The 13,513-nt window shown below is 51.8% G+C and overlaps 1 protein-coding gene across 3 annotated transcripts in view; it reads left to right on the plus strand.

Moving 5' to 3' along the window:
• PGBD5 (piggyBac transposable element derived 5) overlaps positions 1-13,513 on the plus strand; it is an 88,876-nt gene that overhangs the window by 62,867 nt on the left and 12,496 nt on the right. The gene's annotated exons all lie outside the window — the stretch shown is intronic.

The raw sequence follows: 13,513 nt of genomic DNA on the forward strand, positions 1-13,513 counted from the left end.
CTGCAGTGCTCAGGGCCAGGGAGCAACCAAATGAGGCCACCCATGCTGCCCTGGGAAGGAGACTGCTGCCTCTAGGACTGGGGCCACGAGGTAATCTGGCAAACTGTCACACGAGGAGCGGTGAGGGATGAAATTTGTATCGTGTCTTGTGGGCCTATCCTGAAGGAGCGTATCTTTTTTTTTTTTTATTGTGGTGAAATGTACGTAACGTGAAATTTACCTTTAAGTGGCATTAAATACATCACAGTGTTGTGCAACCATCATCACTATCCATTTCCAGAACTTTTTCATCATCCCAAACAGCTGAGAGCATCTCTCTTAGCTGCGGGGTGATACACGATCACACAGAAAGAGTGAATTCCCCCCAAGCAAATGCATCCTCCGGATACACCATGGTTGCTTCTGGAGCTTGGAGGCGGGGTCACCTGGCACCCTGGTCTGGTTGCATGTTCAGCTCTGGTCACACTCCCCCTGGTCAGGCTGCTCTACCTGCTGTGCCTTCGGGACTCCTAGTTACGGGCAGGTGAGTGGCCGGGATGGTGTATGTGCTAGGCTCTTGGTCCCAGCGCGGGCCATCTACGTTCCGTGCAGGAGAGGTGCTTGCAGTCACGTGTAGTGTTCTCGGGCAGTCTGTTGTCAGATGGCTCTAGTTGGTGGGGGAGGGGAAGGGGGCAGTTGCAGGGTGCCCGTGAGTGCCCGCTCTGCTTCACCTCTTTTCTGACCCGGCCTTTCTGGCTTTACCCTCTGACGTTAGCAGAGCTTGGAGGGTGTGATGGGTAATTTCATGCCAATTTGGCTGGGCCACAGTACCCAGATATTTGGTCAAACACTATTCTGGATGTCCCAGTGGAGGTATTTTTAGATGACATTAACATTTAGATCAGTGGACTTGGAGTAAAGCAGATTGCCCTCCCTCGTGTGGGTGGGCCTCATCCAATCAGTTGAAGGCCTAAATAGAAAAAACCTGACCTCACTGAAAGGAGAGGCAGTTCTGCCAGCAGACGGCCTTTGGATATGAACTGCAGCTCTACCCTGGGTCTCCAGCCTCCCAGGCTGTCCTGCAGATTTTGGACTTAACGAACCTCCGTAATCACGCAATCAATTTCTTGAAATAAATATTTCTATCTCTTGCTAGATGGATAGATGGATAGAACTCTCTCTGTATCTCTGTCTCCATCCCGTTGGTTCCACTGCAGAGGGATTTCCGCTACCACCTAACTCACACAGCCTGTTTGTGTCTGAGGCTCCCTGGGTTCCTAGAGGGCAGGGACCAGGGCTTCTTCAGCCTTCCCTCTCTAGAGCCTAAGGGGCTTGCCAGCTTTTTTTTTTTTTTTCTTCTGAAGTCAGAGACATCCCTATTATCGAGGAGTTTACAAAATAGATGGGAAAACAAGACGTCTACAAAGGAAAACCTAAGTGCAGGTTGTTTTCTAACCACACTTTATGGGATTAGCGTTGTGCGCAGCATTGAAGACCCAGAAGTGAGTGGAGCCCTCATGGCCTCTCTCACAGGAGAGATGGAAGTATGAAAAGTATTCATGAGTAATAGATACCATGGAATACTACTCAGCCATAAAAAAGAGTGAAATAATGCCCTTTGCAGCAACATGGATGGACCTAGAGATGATCATACTAAGCAAAGCAAGTCAGACAGAGAAAGACAAATACCCTATGACATCACTTCTATGTGGGATCTAAAGTATGACACAACTGACCTTATCTACGAAACAGAAACAGACTCACAGACATAGGGAACAGACTTGTGGTTGCCAAGGGGGAGGAGGATGGGGAGGGATGGAGTGGGAGTTTGGGGTTAGCAGGTGCAAACTATTACATATAGAATGGGTAAACAACAAGGTCCTACTGTACAGCACAGGGAACTATATTCAGTACCCTGTGATAAACCATAATGGAAAAGAATATGAAAAAGAATGTCTATATGTGTATAACTGAGTCACTGTGCTGTCCAGCAGAAATTAACACAACACTGTAAATGAACTACACTTCAATAAAAAAATATTCCTAAGTACAGTGTGACCTGTGTGTGAGGGGTGTGTGGAATGTTGGGAGGCTGTAGGATGGCGCCTTTGGGGCTAAGAAAGACTCCCGGGTGCCCCAGCGGGGAAGGTGGACCCTGAGTGCAGAGATTGAAGTTGACAGGCGGGAGGCAGTGTCACTCGCCTCAGGCCAGCCCTGAGCATGGCCACCGAGCAGGATGCAACCTTGCCGAGTGTCCTGCTGTCCTTACTTTACACCCGGGAAAACCGAAGAGATTGAGACACTTACCCCAGATCTCAAGGCCATGATAGGTGGAGGCAGGAATGTGAGCCGCAGGGCTGGCCGGCCCCCTACTCCGCGGTCTCGGCTCCCAGGACCCCTTCAGGGAGGGAGGAGGAGACGCCCAGGGACCCGGCTCGGGGCCAGTGCATTCCCATGCAGTATCTTCTTCCAAACACGGGCGGGCGTCTTTGACACCCATCAGAGTGTTCCTGTGACTCGCCTTTGAAGTGTCCATTTCCGGAGAATCAGGTGATCCGCGGCGTTTCCGTCCACAGTGGAGAATCCTCAGGACTGACGTAGGCGCCCACAGCCTGGAGTACTTGTCACGGGTCCCCTGGAGGATCTTTAGGCTTTGTGACCCCGGGTTTTGAGAGCCGTGGAACAAGCAGGTGGGGGAATCACTGGTGACGTGAGGCTCTGACCATCCCAAGACGCACTTCCTCCTTGGGTACAAAGCTCTGTGCTTGAGACCACGGCTGATGCCTTCTTTTTGCAAAACCACTGCCGTTTCCAGATCAGAGGCGTGTGGTGCACTGGAGAGAATGTTCCTGGTGTGTCACAGGCCTGCCGAGAGCTGCCCCGACCCCAGCAGGTCCTCTGGCCCGTGCCGCCTGCGAGCTGAGGTCCCCGCCTGTGCCCTCGTCCGTGGCTCCCAGTGACCTGAGGGGTGCAAGGAGGGGTTTGTACAGAAGAGGGCCTGTCCAGTTTCAGGGGAAGCCGTGTCACCGGGCGGCTGGGGGTTCTTAGTCTGCGACACTGAGGTCACTCATCTTGGAAGCCTTGTGACCCTTCCATGGGCACAGAAGGAAACTGTCTCTGTAGAGACTGTTGTTCTGTCTCTACAATGTCAGAAAGATTGAGGATAAAGTGGGGAAAACTGGCCCACAGTTTAGTTAATGCTGTGTTGACCTACGGTGATTATGTGAAGCCCTGAGACTCTTTGGGGAAGAAAGAAAAGAGTCTACTAATTAAAAAAAAAAAAAAAGCTGGTATGGTCTAAAGCGCTGAATTCTCCCGCTTGAATGTGTTGAACTAGGCCGCCTGCCTCTGCAATGTGAGACCCAGGGTCCCCGAGCGGGAGGTGGCGGCTGGGAGGGCACCGGGCAGAGTGGGGCACAGAGCAGAGACCTGGGAGACCCGTGCGGGGCTTTAATGAAGGGCCAGTGCTCCGCCTGCAGAGGACAACTGGACAGTCTCTAGAGGGCTGAGTGCTGGGTGCCGAGCAGGGGCAGAGCGGTTCTAAATGGCGAGCGTGGTCCTCTCGCTCAGTGCGTGCATCTACACCAGAGACACTGGGCTTCAGAAGCCGGAAGTCAAATGGAGCCCCCAGGCCAGGGGACCCTGCCGCCTGACCCCGTGCACATCACCGGGTGTGTCCAGGGGACCCTGGGAGCATCTGTGAGGGGCCGCACGCTTGGTGTGGCTGGACCAGGTGCTCTGGGAGCCTTTTCCTCCCTTCAGTCTAATCCGTGGATTATGAGCTGCTTCTGCGGTTCAGAAGAGGACAATTTGCATCCATGGAGCGCTTGCCGCGGGCCCGGCTCCACAACTACGCACTCTGCGTGCATCGCTCATTTTCTGTTCACGACCATCTTCGGAAGTAGGGGTGCTCCTGCCCCTGTTTCACGGTGAGGAAGCCAAAGCCCAGAGAGATTCGCTGCCTCGTCCAAAGTCTCAGCCTAAAGGGACACACCTGGGATTAAACCCAGCCTTCCCAACCCCGGAGCCCACCCTCTGGACCACTAGGGTGTGATCTCTCCCCAGGGAGATAACTTTTCTCCCTTTAGACAAAAACCAAGTCTCTGTTTCTTACCCAACTTGATTGTTGTGTGATTGATGTTCTAGCCTCAAATTGTCACTCATCTCCCTTATTTTGAGACATGCTTTTTATGTTGAAAGAACTTGAGGAATTTGCACTGAAGGTTTTTTTTTTTTTCTTATTTGACTTTTAATTTTTTTTGTCTACTAGTGAATTGCTCCTGACCTAAAACTAACTGGATTAGCTTGAAAAATGGGGCTCAGAATGGAATTAATTAACAAGAGTGAATTTTGCTTGTGGAATCAAAAACTGGGCAGTGCATATACCCATCTGTTTAATTGTGCAGTGGCCGGGATGCTAGCTTCAGTCCTGTCCAGGTTGAATGTGGCTATGTCCCAGGATGGAATTGGCTGGGGCACAGGACATCTGTCACAGACCTGAGTGTCCTTGAACAAGCGGCTGAGCACTAATCCCTTCCTCATTCTGTGGAATGGTTTAGTTTGCCCAGCCCTCCTTACCGCACAGGGAAGGAGAGACAATAAAGAATGTAAGTGCCATGTAGGTGCATCAGACACTAACTGGATCAGATTAAACCCTGGCCCTCTCCCCAAGGAACTACACTCACGTGAGGGGTGCAGAGCCCACCTTCTCCTCCAATCCATTGTTGTTGTTGTTGTTTTATTGACGTACAGTTGATTTACAACGTTGTGTTAGCACAGCAAAGTGATTCCGTTATATATCTATTCTTTTTCATATTCTTTTCTATTATGGTTTATTACAAGATATTGAATATAGTTCCCTGTGCTATACAGGGAACAGTTACATACAGTGCTATACAGTTGGTCCCTGTTGTTTATCTATTTTATATAGAGTAGTGTGTATATGTTAATCCTAAACTCCTAATTTATCCCTCCCCCCCTTTCCCCTTTGGTAACCATAAGTTTGTTTTCTATGTCTGTGAGTCTGTTTCTATTTTGTAAATAAGTTCATTTGTATCATTTTTTTAGATTCCATATATAAGCAACATCATATGATATTTGTCTTTCTCTGTCTGACTTACTTCACTTAGTATGATAATCTCTATGTCCATCCATGTTGCTGCAAATGGCATTATTTCATTCTTCTTTATGGCTGAGTAGTATTTCTTTTTTTTCTTCTTTAAGAAAGCATTCTATTTTTTTTTAATTAATTAATTAATTTATTTATTTTTGGCTGCATTGGGTCTTCATTGCTGCGCACAGGCTTTCTCTAGTTGCAGCGAATGGGGGCTGCTCTTCATTGCGGTGCATGGGCTTCTCATTGCTGTGGCTTCTCTTGTTGCAGAGCACGGGCTCTAGGCACGTAGGCTTCAGTAGCTGTGGTTTGCAGACTCAGTAGTTGTGGCTCGTGGGCTCTAGAGCACAGGCTCAGTAGTTGTGGTGCATGGGCTTAGTTGTTCTGCGACATATGGGATCTTCCTGGACCAGGGCTCGAACCCGTGTCCCCTGCATTGGCAGGCGGATTCTTAACCACTGCGCCACCAGGGAAGTCCCTGAGTAGTATTCCACTGTATATATGTACAACATCTTCTTTATCCATTCATCTGTCGATGGACATTTAGGTTGTTTCCATGGCTTGCTGTTGTAAATAGAGCTGCTCTGAACATTGGGGTGCATGTATCTTTTCGAATTAGAGTTTCCTCCTCAATCCGTCATTTTGAAAGACAGACTCACCGATTATTTGAGCTTTGGGATAAAACAAAGCAAGGTTCTTGTAAGGTGCTGGAGAAGACGGGGTAGAAAACAGTCTCAGTGCACAAGCCCTTCCTGGCCGTGGTCCTGGTGAGAGGTGACATGAGAAAACACTGGTAGTGAAAACCATCCACAAGGTGATGGCATGGAGACTTTGCTGGAAAACCAGGCTGCTGAGCCAAGGATGGCGTAAGGCAGCACGTCCAGTGGAACTTTCATGAGGATGGAATGTCCTGTATCCGTGGGCTCCACCACGGCAGCCACTAGCCACATGTGACTGCTGAGTACCTGACCAGTGTGACTGAGGAATTGAATTTTTCATTGTACTTAATTTCAGCTAATTTAAATTAAAACAGCCCCATGTATCTAGAGGCTACAGCACAGATAGGGAGCTTTGCCATAAAAAAAAAAAATCACTTCTGTGTACACGACTTGCACGTAAAGACAGTGGCCTTGAGAGGTACAGAGAGTAGTACTATCCTTACAAATGAGGAAATCAAGGCTCAGAGCAATTAAGTAACTTGCCCCAAATCACGCAAGCCGGTAAACGGCAGAGCCCTTGCCCATCGAGTCCAGGGCTTCCGCCCTCATCGTCTCCTGGTGGCAGACTCCGTTCCTCTCGAGGTGAGTGAGCATCCTTTAAACTTGATGGCTGTCACGCATGGCCGTCCCCCCGCATGGGTGACAGCCCCACCCATCTCCATGTGCCTGTTCCGCGTGGTCTCCATGAGTGCGGCCCCTGCACTCTTGTGCTGTCACCCCACTGCTGGGATTACAGCCTACACCTGCTCTGTGCGCCGTAGTCCCTGATGAGTGACTTACCCGTCCCCAGGTATGCCCTCCACCAGCCGTGGAAAAGCCCGATTCTCTTCTGTTGTGCAAGAGAAGTAGGGCCAGTGGTCAAGACCAGCAAAGCCCAGGGACAGCTTAGTGGAAGCGTCAGCTGGTGCATCTTCATGACCCTTGAGTCCATCCGTGATGGCAGCTGTCACCAGTGTTCTTTTGGGGGAGGCGGTGATGAACTAGGTCCCACCTCTCGAGGTCTTGGGGCATTTCAGAAGTAGGGCTAAGATAGACAGTCACGTGGTGCAGGCATCTCCCAAGGCATTACCACTGTACTCCATGTTTCCTAAGATTCTTTCTGTTACGCTGTCAATAAAAAATACACAACATTAGTAATAACATCCTGGGGCAAAATGTAATACCATATGATATCATATATCAATCAGTTTTCTTCCTTCTCTTTCTAAATCTGTATATGAAAAAGTTAATAAATCCTAGGAGGAAGAAGAACTTTTTTGTGGGAAAAGTGAAAAGCTTGGCAACCTTTTGATTGAAAGATGCATTTTTCTGCCCTAACAACACTTGTCAAACGAGCTTGTAGCTCAGAGGGGAACGGTCTCAACCGCAAATTCCATTTTACGCAGTGATGGAGGCTCCCCCGTGCCCCTACCTGCTGGAGGAGGAGCTATTGTAGAGTGATGGTGCTATCTGCGTGCGTGGACGGAGAGGGAGAACGTTTGAAAAGCCAGCGAGGCAGCAATTACACATTTAAGTGAGTGGCGTTTCCTTGGCCGCCGGCGCAGTGCATGGGTGTGTGGGGGCGCTCAGTGGGGCTGCCTCTGTCGGGGTGCTGATGGGATTGTCTGAGGCGGGCTTTCAAATCCGCGCACGATCGGCTGCCTGTCTTCAGCAGTTGGAGCAAGGCGTGTAGTTGGGGTACGGTTCCATGGGAGCTTATGACTTTTTTCATAGAGTCATAGATTCATTCATCCAACTCAGGGGTACAGGTTCACATCTTAGACCAGCTAAAGTTATTCAGTCAAAGCAAACCCAGACCAGTGAGAGCTGGACCAGGCTGACCCAGCGGCACTGGTCAGGCAGGTTGAGTCCTTGTGTGGCCTTTTGACTGCCCAGTTTAACAGTTCATTGGAAACCGTGCCCCTCAGCTGGGACTTCTGAGGTTACTATTTTTGTAGATCATATGTTTTTTTTTTTTAAAGACTTTTTGACGTGGACCATTTTTAAAGTCTTTATTGAATTTGTTACAATACTGCTTCTGTTTTATGTTGTGGTATTTTTGGCCCTGAGGCATGTGGGATCTTAGCTCCCCGACCAGGGATCGAACCCGCACCCCCTGCATTGGAAGGCAAAGTCTTAACCACTGGACCGCCAGGGAAGTCCCTATTTAGATCCTATTTTATATTCGCTTTAAAGATAAACTCACGTTACCTTCTAGTACTGAGTGCCATAATTCAAGACCCTCCTTGGACTCCTATTGATGCCACATTTTGGCTTCAGGCTTCTTCCAGATTTCCTGATAGGAACAGGGAGACGTCTGACCCCATACCTCTCCCCTTCTCCTGATGGAGCATCTAAGTGTCTGCTCCTTGGGAAGGAACTGGCTGGAATCTGCGGAAACGCCAGTGTGCAGACTTGCCTGTGTGGCCATGTGAAGCTAAGTCATCTGAGATGGTCCTGTAACACCACCGCACGTCATGGCTTTTGGAGAGATGTGTTATCCCAGGGAAGAGGCTGTCATCACCTCCAGGTGTGGGCTTAATGCAGTGCATATTAACAAGCGCTAACTGAGGTGGGGCTGTCTCGGGAATAGATACGAGTTCCGCGTGGGCCTATGCTTGGGTAACCCTGATGGGGGGTGGGGGTCCTTCTATAATTATATTTAGTTTGTGTTTTTTATTAAATTGGATTGTGTGTTTAGCAGCCAAAACAAAAATCTCCAAATATCTATAATTGCAACACATAAAAATAGCCATTTAAGGATATAGTCAACATATCTACACACACACACACACACACACGCGCGCGCGCGCACAAAGATTGTACCAAGGCAGCGTTCCCAGCAGTGATGAACACTCCCAAACCCTCACCAGTGTGGGGTGTTTGGGTAGGGAGGTCTCACTGCTGGTCTCCGCACATTGTACATGGAATCAGTCTATTTTCAGGGAATAAAGTTGACATCATCAACTTGACTTTTACGTCAACAACTTTATGACATCATCACCACCCTGCTGGTTTTATTACTGAGATGAGGGAGCGTTCCCTTCATCAGCCGTGGTGTTTGGGTCCGTCAGGTGCATAGGCACGCGGCTGTTGAAACGCTGTGCCCCCGTGGGTGGCAGGCGGAATCGAAGACGCCCACAGATTCCTGCCCCTGTGTAATGACCCCAGCTCTTCACTCAAACGCTGATCTAGGTGTTGCTGTGGAGGGAGTTTGATTTTGCGGGTATAATTATGGTCGTAAACCCGCTGATTTTAAAAAGGAAATGATGCCAGGTGGACCTGACCTAACGAGGTGAGCCTTTAAAAGGAACAGGGATCTCCTTGGCAAAGGGGCTGGAAGCACAGGAGGGTTTCAACCCAAGGGAGAGTCTCCACTGCCGGCTCTGAGGATGGAGGGGCCCCTGGGGGGAGAGGGCAGGGGCCTCTAGGACCTGAGAGCCCTCCCGGCTCGTGCCAGCAGGGGACGGGGCACCCACAGCCAGCGATGCTGATTGATTGCAGCCCCGAGGTAACCTGAGCAGAACCTTGCCCGTGCCCTGCAGAGCCGGGGTGCCAGCGGGTGTTGCATAAGCCACTAGGCTTGTGGTGACTCGTGACCCAGCAAAACAGAAGCAGCAAGTGCACGATGTGTCGACATTTGAGTATGGGTATCTGTCCAGAAATATTGAATAAGTTGCATGAGGAGAGGACAGTTGTGTGTGTGAAGGTAGAAATCATCCTTTAGACTGGATTTTAAATAACATGTAGTTAGAAACAGAATTTCTGTTTCAGTTCTGCCTCGAGCCCCGCTGTGGCCTTGGAGGAGTCACCAGCGTCCTCGGGTGTCCCCCCCGGTCACTGCTTTCCAGCCGGGCTGGTGGGCCTTCTTGAGTCCTCCCTCCTCTTCCGGGTGCCCTCCCCCCCTTCCCCTCCACGCCTCCCTGGGAGCCCCTCCTCCACGGCCCGCCCCCGAATGCTGGCGACCCAGGGGCCTGGCTCAGCCTCTGTCACCCACAGGCGCCGACTCTTCCCCTGTATCCGCCCGCCTGACCGTCTCCTCTTTCCACCTTCTTCTGTGCGTGGCTGCTGCCCGAAGGCCCTCAGCGCCTGAGACTCAGTGCGATCCCGCCTGGGCCCAGGCGTCCCGCCTGCACCACCTCCCGCCTGGGCCCACGCGTCCCGCCTGCACCACCTCCCGCCTGGGCCCACGCGTCCCGCCTGCACCACCTCCCGCCTGGGCCCACGCGTCCCGCCTGCACCACCTCCCGCCTGGGCCCACGCGTCCCGCCTGCACCACCTCCCGCCTGGGCCCACGCGTCCCGCCTGCACCACCTCCCGCCTGGGCCATGGCTTCGCGGCCTCCGTGTGCTCCTCCCTCGCCCACCCGCCCGGGGCCCACGGCTCCACAGCATCGGGATCGGTGCCGAGGGGCCACAGCACTTTAGGGGCCTGCGATGCTGTTTCTGTTTCTCTTAAAATCAGAAGGGACAAAATAACGACCTTGTAAGTTGCAGGAAGTGCTTCGACGTGTAATACTTCTCTTTATGCCGATGCAGTTGGAAAATATAATTACAAATACTTTTTCACGGAGGAAGAGGCCCGTGGGAGCAAAAGGGCCCACGAAAGTCACAATGCAGTCCTGACGCCACGCCGTTTTGCGGAGTGACGACGTTTGCCCTGCAGGGGGCACGCGTCCCCTTGCCCGCGGCCTGGCAGGTAGGGGAGGTACTTCGAGGCACGACCTCAGGGGATGTCTCGCAGCTCTGGGGCCTGGGAAGGGCTGTATATCACTGCTAACTGGGAGCTGGCGCCTCGGCCCTCTTCTGCCCTGACGGGTGAGTCTGAGACAGGACGGCCCTCCCTTGCCTTCAGCTCCTGGCTGACATACCTTGGTGCATGTCTTGTGATGAGCAGAAGTGGCCAGTCCCTCGGGGCCGTGTGAGGGATCCACTGCCCCCTGGCCGGGCGCTCCGGTTCCCTTCCCAGCATTGTCCCAACAGGGACTGTGGCAGGTCCTCACCGCCTCTGCGTGCCACCCCTTCCCCACCCGCCGACCCCGAGGACATCCACGCTTCCAAAGAGGGCGGGGGCGGGATGGGGGAGGACACCAGTCTGTGCAGCTGAGTCTGGTCTGGAAATCAGGGGGGTGATGTTTTGAAGGCATCTCATATCCGGGAGCCTGGAGGACCCACCTTCCAAACCACTGACTTTATTGCTGGAAAGGAGTTTATAAGACTCTGGCTCACGCGATGCCTCAGCTGAGAAAGCGGTTGGTGAGAAAGACGTGATTCTCTCCAGGTTATTATTAGATCCAGGAGAGAAGCGGTGTTCTCTGAATTTAGACTCCGACACCCTTTGCTCTTAGGACTGAAGCAGGGGAAGGCTATGCTTCTGGTGTTGGTCGCCCTGCGATGGCCACGCTTAGTCTTGCTGGCTCCAGCTCATCCTCTCATGAGTCAAGGGCTACACGTTCATGGGGGGCGGGGCGTGGTCTTATGTGCCGCTTTGTTGGGGCATCTGAACTTGGCATCTCTGTGCTTCTGAACCGTCCTCTGACACTGGCATACACCCCCTGCAGTTGAAGCTCAGACCCCCCGAGGGGACACCGGCTTGTCCTGGAGCCTCTCTGAGGACACCCATTCAGTGTTTGGACGGCTCTGAGTGTTAGTAAGGGCTCTGATGCTTGCAGATCTGTTTTCTGTTTGTATGCATTCATCTTGGTTCTGCCTTAGAGAGATCTTAATCATCATTCCATAACACAGCTCTCTAGCCAAAGAAAAGTTCTTGGAGTCCTCTGTGCTCCTCTGTGGTTCTTTGTCACGGCAGCCCTAGCAAACTAATATGCCGACCACCACCCTTCTCTTTACGCCTTGGCGAGTGTGGTGTCCCGGAGATGCAGTGTCATGATGTGACCAGGGAAGGATGAGATACTCACCACCCTGGTTTTTAATGTGGGTCAAGATCACTTAGGCTGGTCATGGTATCTGAGGCCTGCAGTTGGCCATCTCCAAGGGTTTAGTGTTTGTTTGTTTTCCAGAAGTATTCTTGTTAAGTCACGTTTCTTGCATCCTGTACTAGATGCAGTTAAGTTTTTGAACTTGGTTGCAGGATTTTGCATTTAATCCTATGAAATGTTGCCTGCCTTGGGCAGGGTATGCCACGGTCTGCCCGTCTCTCAGGGGACTTTGGAAGCCACCTGGGGTGTCATCAAGGTTGGCCTGAGAGTTTCCAGCAACACACCTTCTATTCCCTGGTGAGAATCCTCGGTGTTTGTAGCCGGACGATTGCCTTTCGAGGGACACATGGGACAAAACTAACTGTCCCCAGGTAGGTTTGGGGACACAGTGCCCAGCGTGGCTATGCCAGCAGTTCAGGCAGGATAGCTGGGAGGGGCTGTGAGTCAGAGCTGGCCTTGGTGCAGAACCCACGGTGGGCGCCGCAGGACCAGGCTTTGCTGAAGGAGAGCAGGCGGGTTCTGAGGAGACATCCTTGCTCGGTCGCAACCTCACGTGACACGTGGCCAAGACGATTGGCTTCTCTATATCAGTGCTTTACTCTCTATCAGAGAGGTTCCTCCTGGGAATGAGGTGGTGAAGGCATAAAGACCCCAAAATGAAGTGTTGGGGTCCTGCTGCGTGATCCCACTGTTGCCTGTGGGCAAGTCGGTCCTCCCCGGGGACGTCTCAGGTGAGTATTCGGGACAGAATTAGCCCTCGAGGTTGAGCTGCTTTTAGAGAAAGACCTACACCGCCTGCTGTCCGTCTACCTCAGGAACCTCAGACACTGTGTTTTGCGAGTGATCGTCCGCAGCCGTTTGCCCGAGGGCGGTACCGTGGACCTGCCGGTCCTCCCTGGGCCCGCCCTCGGTTGTGCTCAGTCTGCACAGACGGGCCTGCCCTCAGCAGTTCTGTGCCTCGGAGGACAGTCAGGGTGAGCCCTGTCGCCCATCAGCTGCCGGGCGTGGTCCCTGAGCAGTGTGACGGGCACACTGAGCACCGTCTGTGAACCGCTGCCAGCAAAGGCACCCGGAACATTCCATGAGAAGAACTGTTCTTCCTAAAGGAGGACAGTGGTTAATACCCGTATGGTAATTCTGCATGGCTCAGTCAGCCATAGGGAGGACCACACACTCCTTGACTCCGTTCCCACTTCCTGCACCCACCTCTTAGATGATATGATGATCCTGGAGGATGTTCACGGACAGAATTTAAAATTATTGTTTACTAATTCCAGCACATCCTTGCTGGTCCTGGGGCGTCAGGTGAGTTTTAAATCCCCGATCCTGTCCCCTCCTCTGCAGTATGAAGTCAATATTACCCCTTCTGCCCACATGGTGATTACTGTAAAGAATAAGGGGGTAATTGTGGGTGTGCTTTGTGAATTAAAAAGCTGTATTCAAACGGAAAGTGCACGGATATGTTTATCCCTTACAGGTGAAGTAGCCTTTACTTCTGTTTACTGTGAACATGACTCCTGTGCTTCAGAATGGGAGGATGTGTTTGCTTTTGATCTCAGCTGCCAGATTCATTACTTGTAACAGTTTGACCTTTTCCTTCTTTACCTTGACATTTCTAAATTGCAGTCTGGGGCTGAGGCACCAGGCTGATGGGCAACCTTGGGAGTGACTGGTGGCCTCTGTGGGCCACGGAGATGCTGGGATAGGTGGGGACTGTGGAACCAGAAGCCCGAGGAGGGGTGGCTTTCCCACACACCCGGCCCGGAGACGGAAGCCTGTGCTTCC

The sequence above is a fragment of the Balaenoptera borealis genome (genome assembly GCF_965194805.1).
Source record: "Balaenoptera borealis genome assembly, chromosome: 10".
Classification (NCBI taxonomy): Eukaryota; Metazoa; Chordata; class Mammalia; order Artiodactyla; family Balaenopteridae; genus Balaenoptera; species Balaenoptera borealis.